The sequence below is a fragment of the Spinacia oleracea genome, chromosome 5, assembly GCF_020520425.1.
Source record: "Spinacia oleracea cultivar Varoflay chromosome 5, BTI_SOV_V1, whole genome shotgun sequence".
Lineage (NCBI taxonomy): Eukaryota > Viridiplantae > Streptophyta > Magnoliopsida > Caryophyllales > Amaranthaceae > Spinacia > Spinacia oleracea.
Window position 1 is genome coordinate 62,905,815 of NC_079491.1, and position 13,653 is coordinate 62,919,467.

At 36.7% G+C, this 13,653-nt stretch overlaps 1 pseudogene; it reads right to left on the reverse strand.

Moving 5' to 3' along the window:
• Positions 1-305: 305 nt before the first annotated feature.
• On the reverse strand, positions 306-4,383 carry LOC110792060 (glutamate receptor 2.7-like; annotated as a pseudogene).
• Positions 4,384-13,653: the final 9,270 nt, after the last annotated feature.

The window sequence follows — 13,653 nt, forward strand, 5'->3', positions numbered from 1 at the left end:
GTACCTGTTTCTGTGCTTCATAGCGATTCAAGGTGTGGAGAAAGAAAGAAGGAAGGTGGTGTCGCGCCCACATCGACCTTAGCTCGAGATAAAAATAGTGAAGAAAAGTGGAAGAGAAGAGGCCGCACCCAAGGGCTAGGGCTTCATATATAGTATGTAGATTGGTGGGTTTTCTTTCGTTATCTTCGTTCATACCTTGGTTTGCCGATTGTTTAATTGTTTTGCCGATTGTTTAATTGTTCTCTGTTATTGTTAATCGTTGCTTCATCACAAATGAGTTGTTAAATTAGCACATGTGTTAACTAATACCAATAGGTGAGTTGTATAAACAGAAGTAATTTACGAGCAAAGTATCATCAAAGTTATGAAAAAATGATGCGAGTACTACTAATAAGTAATAAGCTAAGCTGTACGTGGTTGGTGTGGCGTTGTGGTTCTTCTAAAGTAGTTTGTACACAAGGGAATAAAAGATGCCAATAAACAAAGGGTAGTTGCTGAGACAGACGTATAAAACAGAAATTGAAAGCTTTGGAAGCTTAAAATGCCTTGATATCCATCATTCTTGTTATTTGTGTCATCGCTTGTGCGGGAACACTCTGGTCTTATTTTTAAGTAGGTTTTCTCCAGTTTTTTCAGCTCACCTTTTTCTGTTAGCTTTAATATTGCTTCTGAAACATCTACTGCTATTGGTGATCCTTTTGGGAATACCTGCATGCATTTTCAATTAACCAAAAACATTAATTAGTTTTGTCAATAATATTTCCAATTCCAATTCCAATTCCAATTCCAATTCCAATTCCAATTCCAATTCCAATTCCAATTCCAATTCCAATTCCAATTCCAATTCCAATTCCAATTCCAATTCCAATTGAAGAGTATGTTAATAGCTAGAATCTTACGAATCCAAAGCCGCCAAATCTATGAATTGGTTTGGTCATCATGTATTTGTTGCAGTACTGTGTGACAAAGAGTTGCGCATATGGGAACTCAAGACATGCTGCTGAGATATTACCCGTTTGTAATTCCTTGTCAATGTCCTCAAACTTGCCATTGATTGGGATTATGTTTTTAGAATCGAATTTAAGTAGATCTTCCAAGAACTTATCCACGAATGATAAAGCGTCAAACCCAACTTTAGCATTGTTTCTTTCAAGCATCTCAATGTCGATTGTTGTTTGATTTAGCCGTTCATTTGTGATCATCGATGTCAGATTCGCGGTATAACTTGTACTTAATATCATTACTATGAATAACCATATTATCACCACTACTCTTGCTATCGACGATATTTTCTCTCCTATTAAACCAGAAATATTTCATATATAATTAAGTAAGCGCAGACAATATATTTAACAAAGTTGATATATTGTCAAATTAATTTCATTGAGTTATAGATCGACTTACTTTGAGCAAAGTAGAGAGAGTTGAAGGAAAACCAAAGTGTTACGCTGAGCTGATTTCTCCATGATCCTCTGAAGTCTGAGTTACTTCCATGTTCCAAAGCCCAAATGATAAACATGGTGTATATGAATACAGACCAAGTTACTAACCACATCGTCGTTGTGAAGGGCTTCAAGAATATCCATGGCCCGTGAGAATTGTAAGATTCTACTACTGGAAGAACAATGGATAATCCTGATTCTTCAAATGGAAATGTGAATTGTACAAGTTCTGATCGCTTCTCTAATATAGTCATATCACCAATTGCAGCATCAAAGCACTGCCAATAAAATTTGAAATTACCATAATTAATTATAAGTACCTACGCATTTCATACTAGATCTAAATGCACGTGATGCATGCATGTTTCAACTTTCAGAAAACATGTACGGTAACTCATAATATATTAACATTCAAGTTTAATAGATCCATTACTTAAAAACCAATAGCATTTTACGTATTTTTAGGTGTACATATGCATAAGTTTATTATATATATATATAATAATCAAGCTTGATTAGAAGTTATGACATTGTCTCAAACAATATGCTTTTCATTAATTAAAAAATATATGTTACCTTGTTATGCACAAGGCGTATAAGATCATCATAGGATCCATTGTAGGGAATAAACTCATACGGAAGTTGATAATCCAAGATGTTTAGCACCTCCTTGAAAAGACCAATACAATAGCCACTGTACTTTTCATTTTGATTTATATTTGAAATTTCTGTCGATAAACAGTAATTGTCACCTTCCAAATTTTAAAGCAGGTGACCCTGTATAATTGATGAAATTCTTATTGTAAGTGTGAATTGGAACTCCTATTCTCATTGGTTTTACGTATGTTGGCATAGCCCATCCCTTTGGATTAGTAGCTCCCTTTAATTTCCCTGGCCAATTCATTTCACTTGCTAGTTTTTTCGCCGTATTTTCATCCTCAATATCATCACTACTGAAATCCAATACTTGATGGTAATTTGAACTAGCAATGTTGACTAATCTCATCATGCTAGCATTCGCTGCTAAACTGTTTTCCTCTTGGTTGAAAATTACTTTACCACTCAATCCTGTTCACAAAGCAACATGTAATTAATTTAATTGTATAATTTAAACTTACAAAGGATTAAGTTAGTATGAATTCAATAAGCAAGAGAACGTTACTTGTGAAATTGGTTTGTAGAATTTCGTTGAGAAAATTCTTAGACGTAGCTATATTATCTTTAATGCTATGTTTAGCCTTGATAACGGTAGTGATGGTATCATATGCAAGTAGAGCTTGAAAACTGGGTTCATAATAGGTTTGGTTTTGATATTCTTCAAGATATCTAATCCCAAAATTGGCCTCAAATATTTGAAAATCCATGGTAGAGTTATCAAAGTTGCTCATGATACCTATAGCACCTTCCATGCTTGATATGATAGAGGTGTCGAAAGATGAAACAAAGTTGGTAATACTTTTGGTCATAATCCACACAGAGTCATTTCTCATTAATTCCATCCCCTTAGCTTCCTCAAACAAATAGGTGACATAAGGAAGTGAAACTTTGAAAACAATAAAAACCCTAGAATGACATTTTTCATCAATGACCTCCTTCATTTTTTGGTTAATGGCACCTCTAGGATGATTAGTTGATGCAAATGGTGGAAGAACAAGATGGTATTCGATTTGAGATCCGATGTTTTGGAGGACTTGAGTAAGAAGAGTGATTGTGCCACTATTGGTAGCATCATCTTCATACACTACAATGACTTTACGCCAAAGGTAGGTGTGAATAATGGATGCTATGTTTTGGAGTTGTTGAGTGGCGTTATGGTGAGGTAATAGGAGGTGATGCATCAAGTAACAAGATTGGTACTTGAGCTAGAGTTCCAACTTGTGCTACTAATGACGTTGCTTGCCAATCATCTATGCCTACAATTATCACTTCCACTTTATTCTCCTTGATTAGTGCTTCAGCTGCAACATTTCTACCAAATTTAACAACCATTCTATTTCATCCACATATCATACTACGTATATACCTTGTTTTTTTTCTTCTTTTATAATTTCACCATTTCAGCAAACAAGACAATGCACATATGAATACGTGCGTACTTATATAAATGGATTTTAATATATAATACTATATCCGATATTTTAATTTCTTTACACTTACTAATTACTATTTGTATGAATTCTAATGCAATATTTAACGACTAATATATCCAATTCTTTATCTAAAAAATTCATAAAAAATTGATATTTTGAAATTAAATATCTAGATTCTAGACCAATTCAATCTAACAAGTTCTTACATGATAATGTTTTAATGTACTAAGTACTCCCTCCATCTCTTTTTATTCTTTACGTTTTATATTTTATACACGTTTTAACGACTAATTAATGTGCATCGAGATTCCTCTTTTTTTTTTATTTAAACAAGACAAATTACGTTTATGTATAATATTTCCACTTCTATCAAAATTTAATATAATCATTTGATAGAATATTAAATAGTAAATAACCCAATACTTTCACTTCTATTAAAATTTATGTATAATCATTTGATATGTATAATATTAAATAAATCAATAAATTTAATTGATTAATATAATCATTTGACATAAATTTTGATAAAATATTAAATCATTTATGTAATAATATAAAAGGAAATGTAAAAAACAATTTGGGACAACAAAAACGAAAACATAAACAACAAAAAGAGACGAAATGAGTATATAATAGTGATAAATTACGATAAAAGTTTTCATATTTTGAACACATATTCGTAGGTGTAAAGATGTTTAAACAATCAGAGGTAGTAGTACGAAGGAACGAACCTGCAAAGGCAGTTTGAAGAGGACTCTGGTTGTACTTGATGATTTGAATAGAAATATCCCTATTGGCGTTGTTGAACCTTTCAACCGCGATTTCCATGGCAATTTTCTGTTCTTTACTGTTACGGGTCGTTTTGTATCACGCATGTTGCAGTCGGTTCCTACATTCAAGGAGTCGTTATCTCCACTTCTTGCTTGTTGGACAAGGTCAAGGAAGCTAGCAGGGGTCAAACAAACAGTTAGAGGAAATCAAGGGATCGGTTGAGAGTTTCAAGGGACAACTAACATCATTATTCTGTATTCTATGCTTGACCTAGCACTATAAAAACACCACCAGTCTACAGTGAAGGGACACGGCAAAACCCTTACAATCATCTATCTACTTCCTCTGCCAAACTATCTCCTAAAAGCTAAACTAGCTACTGAATTACCTTGTAATGCCCGTAGCCCATCCCTACAACAACAAGAGAATAACAAATCTACTTCCCCTAAGCTCCACCTAGACTTTCCACTACTTATTCCTAATGATATTCACCTGATCTATCTCTCAAATAATACACTTTCCCATTATACATTTTCCTCCACGAAGTACCATCCGCCACGAAGCAATACTTGGAAACATCAGTCGTCCATTACCAATAACCTTCTCCGATAATCCTCATCCACTTATGATCTTGTATTACATTCTACTTAAGCATTGCCATTAGCTATATTTACGTATACGCATATATACTTTGTATTTATACTCAACAAGGCTTTTCACGCCAACAACATAGTGGATTGGTGGACTCATTGCCACCCGCGGTTTTTATCCCTTTCGGGTTTTCCGCGTCACCATCTCTTGTCTCGTCTCTCTTTATTTTCTGCCCTTTATTTCTTGTCATTTACTTACTTTATTTAATCTAGTCGTCTATGTCCCAACCAAAGGTCGTCCATACGAAATTTGGCATAAACAGTTTGGCGCCGTCTGTGGGGAGATGGCTAGATTTATCTTCAAACACATATCTACAAATATCCTCCCAAACACAATATCCGACCCACTTGGGCTCACCAATAAAGTTACCGCCAGGCGAGGGATTGTTGTCATACTGTGTCGCCACCATGAGATGGAGCAGCGCCAGGGCACATGTCGTCGACATGACAAGTGTCGTCGACGGGTCAGGTGTCGTCGCGGGTCAGGTGTCGTCGGCGGGTCAGGTGTCGGCGATAGGTTAGGTGTCATCGACGGGTCAGGCGTCGTCGACGGGTCAGGTGTCGTCGACGGTCAGGTGTCGCCGACGGGTCAGGTGTCGTCGACGGGTCAGGTGTCGTCGACGGTCAGGTGTCGTCGACGGGTCAGGTGTCGTCGACGGGTCAGGTGTCGTCGACGGTCAGGCGTCGTCGACGGGTCAAGTGTCGTCAGCAGGTCAGGTGTCGTCGCCAGGCTCGTTGGTCGATGGAATATGGTATGACGTCAGGGTACATGTCGTCGCCAGATCAGGTGTCGACATCAGCAGGTGTCATCGCTAGAAGTGACGCGTCGCAGTGGTCGAATTCAACCTAGATGATGCATATCGTGACAACAACGACACCAACGCTTGATGACATCGAAAATAGACGTCACGGACGGTCATGCAGATGTCACCACAAACAAGATACAATATGAGTTGTCTCGTACCTTGACAAGATCTCGAGACGATTTGATCACTTGACGTCGCGAAAAGTATGGTATAAAACTCAACCCCAGTGATTTTAATTTAAACTAATATTGTTTCTAGTCTTTGTTGTCACTAAAACAGATACGAACACGTGACGTCATCCACCAATGACATGACGCCAACGTAGTTTCATCCGACGTCACCTCCACATCAGTCGACGACGTCTCCACAAACGAAGGCGACAAATGGAGATTCAACAACAAAATGTCGGCAATACTAGATTTTGTGGCTAACTGCAGTACAAATATCAAATAGGAGAATTTGTAGTCGTCCTGAAGTCGCCACAGGGGAGCAGGGGAGCATATAGTATACTCTATCTCATTTAATTTTCACATTGTATACTTTACTTGATTTGCTTTTTATATAGTATGCTTTGCTTGTTTTAATTTACAAAAGCACTTTGAAATATATGCTATACGTTGTTATCTCACTTTTTGTACTAACGTCGTCACCACTTGTCGTTTGATCATGTCGTGTCGCCAAGTATTGTCTTGTCTAAGGGTATTGACGTGTCGCTTGGCTAGGTCATAAGTACATCAGACGACCGACGTTAGAAGGCAGGTGACAAGGTATTGTCTTGTCTACCGGTACTGACGTGTCGCTTGGCAAGGTCGTGAGTAAAGCAGGCGACCAACGTTAGAAGACCGTGAGCATATAGTATACTTTATTTGATTTAAATTTCATACGATATTTTTTGATGCGATTTAATTTTCAAAAGTATCTGAATTATTATTACCATGTTGATGCATGTCGATTGTTATAATTTCAAGTTTAGTTAAGAATAAACTTCTCATATGAAAATGTGGTTGTGAACAAGATGTTAGCCAGGTACGTGACATCGGGGGCTCGGCATCAAATAACTACTCACACAACCGGACCCAAAAAACGTAACACCTCGAAGTGACTTCCCACATCAACATTGCCAAGCCTACAACACAATCACCTCTCAAAAAATTAACCCTTCGCCATCACACTTTCCATGTCATCATATTTTCACCCCCCACCAACATCAAACCACTTGACATCATAAACACAACGTTGTGTCCTTTCCACATGTCCTCATCACCAAGTTCTTCATCAGCGCATCATAACACGTTGTCACGACAACATGTCACGACAGCAGGACGTGATCAGCCACACAAGAAGATAAGACATCATTTGGCGTAAAGTATGACACATAGAAATAAATATCTAACATTTTTTAATTTCTTTGGTGATAGTGTTACACGAGGTCACGACATGACATGAGGTCACGACGGCACAACATGACGCCACGACAGCAAGTCACGACAGCAGGACGCGACCATTACGGTTACCCCCATGACGACAAGAAGTTTCTTGGAGTTAAACATGGTACGTAGAAGTAATTATCTAATATCTTTATTTTAACAATATATTTCTTCGTAAGTTCGCCAACAGATCGTTGATACATGAATTTCAATGGGAGCTAAAGGTACGAACATACTTTCGAAGTAAGTTGTCTTTTATTTATAATAGATACGTATTGTCGCTGCCATGTACATCGCAGATCGTGAGGGTCATCAACACAATCGAATGGTATGAGTGACTCAATTCATTTATGTTAATTAGTGACGTCAAAATTTTACAAACTAACACCTCATGCATGTTGAAATTTTCTCACATATCTTCCGTGATAACTATTTTTCATTCACTAACGACATGCCGCGACTATACACGTTAGTATGTATATTAATGACAACAGATTACCTTGATCATGAAGGTATGCCCCAACGCCACGAGATGACAATGACCGATGACACGACGCCACCAGACTACCGAGAAAGCTAAGGAAATCGGAATGTCGAATAATCATCATCAATGACCATGATGACACATGAGTAACTTCTAAACTATTTTTCACACACTTCTCATTTCAATTCATTCGTTGTTTTTCTCTTGTATTAATATGCCTCGTATTCAACTTTCATCAAGTTAACTAATAAATTATTGCATCGCACCATGAATATCTCGATTTCTGTAATGACTAAACCATTTTATCAAATCGTTTTGAGGTAATTTGACTTGACAGAACGTTTGGAGGTTGCATCATGCTGGCACGCATGTACGACGTCAAATATAAACGAACGTCATCATATCTGTGGCCGACTTCAGTCATAATATCTTCCTAAAGTTGCCACAGGGGGGCAAGATAGTACATACTCCTGTTCAGTTTAATATACTTGTTACAACTTTGAAATTTAACTAATGATGTGATACAATTTATTTTCATGGTGATCTTGTCATGAGATTTTGGTAACAGGTACGACGCTAAGACAAATGTACAAACATTGGGGGCTCAACTACTATCACATGTCGAAATAGGCGGACAAAGAAAAGTCATTGGGTTTCCCAAAGACGACAAGTGATAGGACGTCAATCGATTAACAAGAAAGTTGACCAACGTTGGAATGGACAGTGTCAAGACCAGCGATGCGTCATCATTCAACATGACGGTACGACGCCAGATGTGACGACGATGGTACAAGCGATGACAATGATCTCAGGAACAAAAACAAGATCGGCGACGAGAGGTGTCACGACATCAGGAAAATGCTGTTGATTGTAGAATCGTCATCAAGGGACAGTCAACGACACGACGTAATTTCGTTACATAAGCCCATATTAAGTAATATCTAACACTTACTTCGTGCGTTAATTAATTTATTACATTTTTTACTACATTGCGATTAAAGTTCAATTTCAGTTTTCGTTATTTGTCGCATTGAATATATCTTTCCAAACGCAATTATATTATATTTATGTTTCATCTTATTCATTTGAAAATCAACGCTAACATCGCATCAAGCGAACGTCCACCTCTACCTTTTCTATTCTCTATAGATCACTTGGTGACGATATCACCAACGGCAACAGCAACGAACGACATCATCAGAAGACGACATCAACGAACGACGCTATCGACTACAAGGGACAACGTCTCCATGGTCATGACCCTTGAACTTATTGGATCCCAACGACGACATGTCGCTTCTAAGCGCGGCCACTACAGACGACGCAGGTACTATTTATGTGCACATAACTTAGTTTTTCGAGTACCTCATAGGTGACATCTATTCCACAGCGAACAACAAAGGCATCGTAAACAACATTTTAAGCTAACTACATGTATGCACCCCGACACTTATCCAAATGCCTAACCAATCGCCAAATACAAAATAGAAAAACACGCGTCTTTCCCCCTCAACACTTACGACAAACGAAGCCAACCCGGAATGCTTCAAACCATCCACTTCATTCACCTGTAACTTCAACTTAGTCGCCTGCTACCTACCCTCACACGACATTACTTCCGACTAAAATAATTCTACATTGTGCCCACTCGACGCAACTTCCTTCTCCAAATTCTTCGCATGACTACGAACAAACGAAGAGGCTTATATCGCCTGCATACGATGGATGTCACACAACAGCGACAATAGAGGCACGTTTGTAAACATCAGACAACCGACTAAGATACAACAGTTGGCCATGACGCCTGTAAACATCAAACGACCGACTAAGATACAACAGTTGGCCATGACGCCTGTAAACATCAAACGACCGACTAAGATACAACAGTTGGGCATGACGCCTGTAAACATCTATCGACCGACTAAGATACAACAGTCGGCCATGACGCTCGTAAATATCAGACGACAGACTAAGATACAACAGTTGGCCATGACGCATGTAAACATCAGACGACAGACTAAGACACGACAATTGGCCATGGCGCCTGTAAACATCAGACGACAAACTAAGATACAAAAGTTGGTCATGACGCCAGATACCTAACTAACGTTGTGTCTCAACATATTTTCACGCAAGTTTCTTAAGAAATACATTATGTTCTCTTATGTTCGTTAAGAAAGACGATTCTTTCATAAGATGTCAGGTTTACATCAAAGTTGGTGACGTCGACGTCGACATGAAAACATCAATGTTTGTACGACGATCAAGTGTTGTTGGAGATCATGGGTGACACAGGGTGGCGACGTCATTGATCAAAATTAAGTACGGAAGACGACGGACAAACCGAAGACAGTGACAGATTAACGTCGACAGCAAATGAACGTGGTGACAGACTTTGAAGATTATTTTCCTAACTTCCAGCTCGCTGCAATTAGAAAAATGGGGGCTACTGTTACGGGTCGTTTTGTATCACGCATGTTGCAGTCGGTTCCTACATTCAAGGAGTCGTTATCTCCACTTCTTGCTTGTTGGACAAGGTCAAGGAAGCTAGCAGGGGTCAAACAAACAGTTAGAGGAAATCAAGGGATCGGTTGAGAGTTTCAAGGGACAACTAACATCATTATTCTGTCTTCTATGCTTGACCTAGCACTATAAAAACACCACCAATCTACAGTGAAGGGACACGGCAAAACCCTTACAATCATCTATCTACTTCCTCTGCCAAACTATCTCCTAAAAGCTAAACTAGCTACTGCATTACCTTGTAATGCCCGTAGCCCATCCCTACAACAACAAGAGAATAACAAATCTACTTCCCCTAAGCTCCACCTAGACTTTCCACTACTTATTCCTAATGATATTAACCTGATCTATCTCTCAAATAATACACTTTCCCATTATACATTTTCCTCCACGAAGTACCATCCGCCACGAAGCAAACCTTGGAAACATCAGTCGTCCATTACCAATAACCTTCTCCGATAATCCTCATCCACTTATGATCTTGTATTACATTCTACTTAAGCATTGCCATTAGCTATATTTACGTATACGCATATATATACTTTGTATTTATACTCAACAAGGCTTTTCACGCCAACAACATAGTGGATTGGTGGACTCATTGCCACCCGCGGTTTTTATCCCTTTCGGGTTTTCCGCGTCACCATCTCTTGTCTCGTCTCTCTTTATTTTCTGCCCTTTATTTCTTGTCATTTACTTACTTTATTTAATCTAGTCGTCTATGTCCCAACCAAAGGTCGTCCATACAAAATTTGGCATAAACATTTACCCATACGGGAATCCAAGTCAAGAATTGCCCCAACTTTTGTAGTTTCACCATCACCTCCAATGGAGGCTAGTCCTTCAATTGTGCAGAAGAAAGCGAAAAACAACACCAAAAAGGGAAGTTTGGGCTTCATGTATAAGGCAGTATTATTCAAATAATCCATTGGGATGTATTAGTCTTGAATCTTTTATTATAATGTTTTAATATAATTTGAGGTCCAAATCCATATAGATAACACCATTATTATGCGGTTTCACTTCCATGACTTTTCCCATTCAACTTTTTGGAAATTATGGTTTAGACTTTGTCCATTTCCCAATATTCATTAATGGTTTTTGTCTAGCTTCAAGTATTTATTAGTGTATTTTTTCATAGATTTATAATTTGGGTGATGGTAAAGGTTGTAAGTTGCGATAATATTATATGTCGAATTCTCAATTGTACAAATGGGCGCCATGTAAGCCACGCGTCATCAGAATATTTTTACTATCAATGGAATATTTTTACTATGAAAATATGTAGGTAAGATAGCCGTTACAAAGAAAAAAAACAAATATTTCCTATACAAATCATAAATACTTTTTGAAATTAAAAACTTACATTATTCAATTTGTAAATTAAATATTAACATTTTCCTACCTTTTTTTTTGTACATGTATAGTAAGTTATACTCCATCCGTCCCATAATAGAGTGCCCGTTTGACCAAAGTTACGGTTATTAAGGTAAATGATAACATTGATAATAAAACAATAATTATTTATACTTTCAAGATAAAGTACATGCTATGTGGCTTTTATGGGGAGAGAAATTAGATATTAAAGGTGTGTACATAATAAATGAGCCTTAAAAATACAAAAATCAAGCACATGAGTTGAATAAAAGTCAAAAAGTATAATTTTCAAAGTAAAAATTATGACTTTTAGAACAATATTGGAATTAAAATTAGTGCATGAACAATATTATGGGTAAAAAATGGTTTAAAATAGAAATAGACACATCATTTTGGGACACCATTTTAGGAAAACATACACTATATTTTGGGACGGAGGGAATATAAATTTAATATTTTAGTTATCAATTTAAATTATGCCACATAAAAATGTCATGTCATCATTGTGATCGACATAGCTTAAAAATCGCAAATTATGATCTTTATCATTTTCGTTAAAATTTATTTATTGACCATGGATGTCCTTTTCTAAAGTTTCTCATTCTTACTCCTTAGCAAATACTCCCTCCGTCCAGGAATACTTGACCTGTTTTCCTTATCGGGCCGTCCTTTAATACTTGACCTGTTTCTAAAAATGGAAATATTCTAACAATATTATATTATTTCTCACTCCACACCTATTAACCCATCTACCCCCTACTCCATACAAAAATAATTAAAAATTCAACCCCTACTCTCCCCCAACCCCACCCCTTTACACATTTCCCACTAACTACATTAAAATAATACCCCACTATCAACTACTACCTATTAAATTAAATAAGTCAATTCAAGTCCTTAAACTTTGTGCCGGTCAAATCGGGTCGAATATTCCGGGACGGAGGGAGTATTAAGGTTTAGACTTTTCGTCCATCTTTTATTATTCATTTATATATTTTGGTCCAAGATTATCAAAAAAGAGCTAGCCCAATAGCCCATTACGAGCACCATTAGAGGATATCAAAATCAGAGAGTACGTTATCAAAAGAGAGTTATGTAAAAACGAGAAAGCTAAGTGTTTCAAATAAGAGTTATGTAGCGACCCTTATTAAATTGAGACACAATGTTATAAAATTGAGACACACATAAATGAATTTCAGATTTTAATTAAATCAATATGTTTAGTACACTATGTCATTATCAGCACGAAAGATTATTATCAAACCTGTAAATATAATGCGGAGCAAATTGCAAAAACAATAATAAATGATTTATGAAGGAATATATATCTTCTCAAATTAAATAATAGCTAATTATTAAGTTTCGACAAAATAATACAATAACCCAAAATGATGACCCCTCTTATTTTTTTAAGCTAGGTATAATCCACTTGTATAAGCTAAACTAGAAACCATCATCTGCTAGTTAGTCTCCAAAACTAAATAATTGTAGGAATATAAATATATATACGAAAATACTAATAGTTTCCTAATTACAATTCTCCAAAAACTAGGAAACTAAAAGATAACAAACAAGTAAATAAATTGTGCGACATACTGTACTAGAGAGGAAGTATAAATCAATATCTGATATGTATTTCACAAATACATATTAGATATTGATTTAACTTAAATCTGGGAGGTATTAACTTATGTACTAGAAGGCTGGGAGGTAGTAACTTAAATCTTTTTTTGTGTTTTGTTGTTTTGATGGACAATTGGTTTCATATCCTTTGGTAATAAATCTCATATTTATTTGCCAAAAAAAAATAAAAAATTATACGACATTATCCTTTACTTAAAGGATTATTGACCCATGTGACTTTCCAAGAAGCTCAAGGTTGTAGAGGAATCAACTAAGCAATAATTCCATATATAGACAGGCCCGATCCTGAGAGATAGGTGAAGAGTGCGCCTGCTTAGGGCCCAAGGTTGAGAAAAGGCCCACAAATTTGATAAGTCCAAAGGATGATTAGTTTTATTAGTAACAAATTTACACATAGTTATTGTGGCCTAGTGGTATTGACAACTTTGTGAGAATTGAT